The sequence below is a fragment of the Indicator indicator genome, chromosome 20 (genome assembly GCF_027791375.1).
Source record: "Indicator indicator isolate 239-I01 chromosome 20, UM_Iind_1.1, whole genome shotgun sequence".
Taxonomy (NCBI): domain Eukaryota; kingdom Metazoa; phylum Chordata; class Aves; order Piciformes; family Indicatoridae; genus Indicator; species Indicator indicator.
In genome coordinates, this window is record NC_072029.1 from 584,934 (window position 1) to 590,933 (window position 6,000).

Genomic DNA, 6,000 nt, shown 5'->3' on the forward strand with positions numbered 1-6,000 from the left:
GAGGAAGAAAGAATATTTCTTAAGCAAATGTAATTATACTGCATTACAAGGCTTTTACAGAATGTTGATTTCCAGTCCTTGTGGAACTGCAACACTGACTCTCTAGTACTGTTTCTCAGATGTTCCAAAATGAAGTCTGAAGTTTTCTGGGAGACTTATCAAAATTCCAGAAGCAAAGGATAATTCAAAGTATATTATTATGTCTGCACATGCTGTGCACATTCATAGGTTCATAGAATGGTTTAGGTTGGAAGGCATGTTAAAGATCATCCAGTCCCAACCCCCGTCCCTCGCAATGGGCAGGGACACCTCCCCCCAGCCCAGGTTGCTCAAGGCCTCATCCAGCCTGGCCTTGAACACCTCCAGGGAAGGGACATCCACAACCTCCCTGGGTAGCCTGTTCCAGTGTCCAGTGCCTGTTCCTGTTCCTCACTGTAAGAAATTTCTTCCATATCTTCAGTCTAAATCTGCCCTCCTCAAGCTTAAATCCATTCCCTCTCATCCTATCTCTATAAGTCCTTGTAAAAAGTCCCTCCCCAGCTTTCTTGTAGCTCCCTTCAGGTACTGGAAGGCTGCTCTAAGATCTCCCCAGGGCCATCTTTTCTCCAGGTTGAACAGCCTGTCCCCATAGGGCAGGTTCTCCAGCCCTCTTTGATCATCTTTGTGGCCTCTTCTGGATCCACTCCAACAGTTCCATTCTCCTCTTATGCTGGGGGCACCTCAGCTGGATGCAGTGCTCTGGTGGGGTCTCACAAGAGCAAAGAGGCAGAATGACCTCCCTCGTCCTGCTGGTCACACATATCCACATATACATCTTGGAAGTTAGTCTGCAGTAGTTGGGAACCGTAACACCTGTATCTTCTTGCCTTCTCAGCATACACTTGATTTCTATCATTCCAGAAAGGCAAGTACCTTGTGCTTTTACAGATCCGCCACCAAACTGATGTAATTTAGTTGAAGGCACTGCTTTAGTAAAAAGAAAGAAAAAAAAACCCCAACCAGAAATGCCCCCCAAAACCCCTCCCCAAACAAGTTACCACCAAGCAAACCCCTCCTCCCCAGCTTTAAATATCGCACTTGGCCATGTATATTAATCCACGGCACTGTTTACTGAATGTAAATAAGCTGCCTCCCTTACGCCTTTTTTGTTCCATTTCCATTTTGGAAAAGTCCATTATTTGAAGAATTTTGATCGACTGCACAGAATGAAACTTTCCTCTGACTCTGATTCACATTTTTCAAATAGAGGCTTTAGCCCAGTGCCTTCATAATGCAGACCCTCAGGTCCTGTCATTCTACTACAAATCAGTTGACCAGAACTGAATACTCATACTCTAAACAGTCTCCTCAAAATAACTTCAGATTGGTAGAGAATAATCAAAAAGTGGATTTGATAGAATCAGATAACTACTGTCTACAAAGCAACTGAAGTATAAAATCAAGAAAGCCCAGCTGGCAGCTCAGTCCCCAAATACTTTAAAATTGGATTAGCAGGACACAGCTACAAGACATAGCAAATGCTCTTTGTGAGCCAAAGCTAATATCTGTCATATTTAATCTGCTGATTTAAGCAGACACTGAACACATGATGGGTCTTGTCCTTTAAGAGGTAGTAACTTTTCAGCAAGTTTAAACAAGCTCCAAGAATAATTTACCCAGATGCCATGAACAAAAGGTTGTTTCAACCACTTACAAGAGTGATGTTAAAATATGACCTCTTGTAGGCCCACAAAAAGTGACAAGAAAAACACTGCAGCTCCTGTGGCAGATTTCATTCAGAACCCTTATCTGACACCAACCACCCAACACCAAGGGGCTACCTCAGCTTCCTTCAGAAAATGCTCCACAAAAATATTAGGGGCCTCGTGCTAGTTTGCCAAACACTCAGGTGCCACCTTTTGTCTTGTCCATACCTGAATACACATAACAAGAGGTCACACAGATAAAGTTACTCCCATCCAACAGCCAAACTCAGAACACCTTTAATATACTTTCCACTTATGAGTTAGACAGAAAAACTGCACCAGTTCATAGAGATCAGAAATAAAATGGCATTGTTTAGCCTGGAGAAGAGAAGGCTGAGGTGGGGAGACCTGGTCTCTTTATTGTCAGGTGATAGAACAAAAGGAAATGGCCTGAAATTATGTCAGGAGAGGTTTAGGTTGGAAATCAGGAAAGATTTATTTTCTGAAAGAATGCTCAGTCCTTGGAACAGGCTGCCCAGTGAGGTGGTGGAGTCACCACCCCCAGAGGTGTTCAAGAAATATGTGGCCATGGCACTTGGGGACATGGTTTAGTGGCCATGGTGGTGTTGGGTTGACAGCTGGACTCAATGTTACAGGTCCTTCACAACACAAACAATCCTATGAAAAATTAATCACCAAGTATATACAAGGCTCAAGGCAAAAAGGCATTGACTTAAGCAAGGAATCAGGGCAGCCTGTATAATGAGGTCCTTAGCCTAAACAACCAAGGTTAGGAAAAGCAGGCTAGGGAAGCACAAGGATCTGTAAATCAAATACATGGCAAAAAGAGAAAACCAGTTTATTGCAAGGAAACTTTTCCAAGCCAATACGTGTTTCATAATTGTGTGCAAATCTAATTAACTAGCAATTTGCAATACTAATTACTGCCCTCAATAAGCAGTGAGATCAAAGTAGAATCTACACCGTTAAGATTGGTGTCTTACTTCATTTGTTGGTTCAAACATTTGGATATATTTAGACTCATTTACAACCTAGCATTTATACTACCTGATCTAGCAGCTGGGACTCCAAGTCAGCAGGACGTTCACACTGCCAGGGAAAAGTTTCCCACTATAAAGTTATAACTAGAAGTTTGAGGTGCCAGAAGCAGCAGAAGGGAGCACGCTGCACTAGCGCAAGCAGCTGAGCCACAAAATAATCAAATGCTTTCTTCCTGATAAAGAGGAACATTAGAACAAAATTCAAATGTTACTTCTTTTGAAAGAACAGAAGTAAGAACTGTTAAGATTTATAATTGACATCTGGGAAGAGTACCACATACAGCAATGCTTCTCCAAACTCACAGATTCACAGTTGGTAAGGACCTCAAAGCACCTCTGGCATGTTGATCAGGCAATTGGAGGATGGTATTTCCTCTTTTGTTACTCTTCTCTTAAATCAAGTAATAATATTTCTTTGCTAGAATGCATCAAACTTGGTACAGGCTCTTATCTTCTGCTCTCTAGACTTAATAAGATGCTCAGCTCCTTTGAAAATAGTCCTTTAATGGGGAAAGCTCAGTTGAATGATCACCCACAAACTTCAAAAGGAAAGACACTTATCTGCAGATATTTTAATTGTTAAGACAGAGCTTCAGAGCAGCAAGTCTGAAGGCAAACACAAGAGGATTGCCACTAGATGGCTCCTCTGCACGACACACTGCAGCCACAGCTCTCCAGGAAGCTCCAGAAGCAACCACAGCTCCAGCAGCAAGGGATCCCCAGCAGCAAAACACACAGGGTCTTGCCTCTCTCCAAAGTGGCTCTGTCACATTCTCCAATACTTTAAGAATCCTTGTGCTAATCCTTCACAGCATTTCTGGCATACCCACTTGTGCTAAATGAACCTGTTGTTTGTTAGCACCAAAGAGGAGATCAGCTTCTCTCCGTTTTTAACTTACACGCTACTGACTCATTTGAGAATAGGAACAACTGGTAGCAAGGTAAATAGGAATTGTTTCATCCAACCCCAAGATCAGGCTAAATGCATGAGAGAAATATCTTACAGCTGTTGTCCCATTTTGTTACTTGTAAAGGTGCAATACACAAACCCATCAGGTTAAGTTCTACTGACACCTACCATCCTCTGCCTCTCAGCCATTTCAGCTCTTCCCAGGAGCACCAGTCCTACCTTCTCTCCTGCTAATGACAATATTGTTCTCTCTCCAGAGCATTCTGTGCCCTCTTATCTGTATTTCAACATCCTATGTTGCTGTAAGTAGCAATAGTTGAGCTGTGATTCACAGTTTAAGTTGCTACACCAAAGTTTCCAGCAAGAAATCTTAATCCCACCTGCACAGGTGTCATTATGAACCAAATCAATGTTTGTTGACTGCTATTCCTCTGCTGAAAAACACACCTTGGAGAACATTTTAGATAAACAGACCCAAGGGTGGGTGTCAAGAAGGGGTCATTCTCTTTTCAATGGTGTTTTGTGACAGAACAAGAGGCTGTGGATACAAATTGGAACACAAGAAGTTCTACCTCAACATCAGGAGAAACTTCATTACTGTGAGGGTGCTGGAGCCCTGGAGCAGGCTGCCCAGAGAGGTTGTGCAGTCTCCTTCTCTGCAGACTTTCAAGACCTGCCTGGAGACACATTCCTTTGTGACCTGCCCTAGGTAACCCTGCTTTGGCAGAGGGGTTGGACTCAGTCTCCAGAGGTCCCTTCCAAACCCTACCACTCTATGATATTTCCATGCTTAGTTGATCCAGTCCTCCCTGAGAAGAATACTGCAGAACTTCCTCCTCTAGACCACAGGTGGTGTCTTCCATGCTGCTCTGGCAGTGAGACTTGACTCTCTTCCTTTCCTAAAGTTACGTGCATTTTATTTTTGATGTCAGAATAGATAGAGGAGGGCACAGGTTTGCAGGGTGATGAAGAATGGGGAGAGATTGAGTTTTCAGCATATAACAAGCAGGTGACAACAGACAAGTAAAACTAGAAGGATGAAAGGGATGGATTCATCTGCCTCCACGGGAAAAGAAAGTTCTACATTTCTGTTTCCCAGAATACTTCTGATACATCACTGTCACACAAAACACCCAAAACAAAAGATCAGCCATTCTCTGTCTTCAAACTAAGCAAGATTTTAAGAGTCCACTGAAAGCAGGTCCCCTTCTCTGCTATGGTGTGAAGCCTACTGGAACTCACCAGTGAAACAAGCACTGACCCTGTGCTGTCTCTGACCAAAGGCAATACCCATCACCAGGGCTGGAGTCGACAAGTGGCAGCAGAAGCACAAACTGAAGCCTTGCACACTGCACTCACCACAGCTAACTCCACCTCCTCTGCCCACCATCAGGACACAAAGGGAAAGCAGGAGGTGAGATAGGGCTGTCAACCTGAAAACTCCATTTCCTTACCTAAATCAACACATTTCTACTATTCTAAGGGAAACATAAAATACTATTGGGAGAGGGAGCACGGATGAGAAAACAGCTGAGCACCAAAGGGAGTTTATATTAAGTGGGACTGTGATGTAGCCCAAATTAATAAAAGTTAATTGGTGAATTATTAGTAGAGACAGGCAACGTGAGAGGGAGGAAGCTATGAAAAATGGGGGGGAACCGAGAGGAATAACCTAGAAGTAAGGTTTTTCCATCCCTTCTAAATCAAACACCATCCAGAGGGTCTAGGACAAACTTGAAATGAGTTCATGTGAACTCACTTTGGTAGCTATTGAAGTGCATTATACAGCTCAAGAGAAACATTCAACATACTGGATCTGTGAAAGAAGGAAAACAAGACATACCTTGTCTATTCCCATTCTCTTCATCCTAAGGAAAAAGAAAGTGCATAATATTAAAAATCCAGCAAATGGAAAAAAACACATAGGCATCTATAAGGAGGCTTGAACAGAATTTGTAACGTTAAGTCTGCATTCTGCTGTTTAGTACTTTTCCACAAGCATTCAGGCTTTCCTTGTGCTGAGAATGCAGCATGACACCTGCCTTAACATAAAGCATCCCCAGAGAAACACATCATCATTTCCTCTCTTGAAGCTTTCCAACAGTCAGATAGTTTTAAACTGACTGGCAACGCAAAATTAGATGAGGCTAACGTGTGCATGTTTCTTGTTTCCACCCAATTTATCAAGTGAAGGGAAAAAAAATATCTTTAGGGCCCTGAATATTAGAATTCAGAGTCTGGAGAATGCGGGTCATGTGTAGGGGAGTTACCTGATTTGGTGCTATAGAAGCAAGCACTCAAGAAGGGAAAAGTTAGGTACTAAAGAACTGCCATCATTGATGAA

General features: G+C 42.8%; 1 protein-coding gene across 2 annotated transcripts in view; it reads right to left on the reverse strand.

Moving 5' to 3' along the window:
• Positions 1-5,524, reverse strand: part of ARHGAP21 (Rho GTPase activating protein 21) — a 50,248-nt gene extending 44,724 nt beyond the window's left edge. For both annotated transcript variants that reach the window (XM_054390271.1, XM_054390270.1), the window contains exon 1: positions 5,500-5,524. The gene's annotated coding sequence lies outside the window, so the exon portion shown is untranslated. The remainder of the gene's footprint in view (positions 1-5,499) is intronic.
• Between the last annotated feature and the right edge of the window lie 476 nt (positions 5,525-6,000).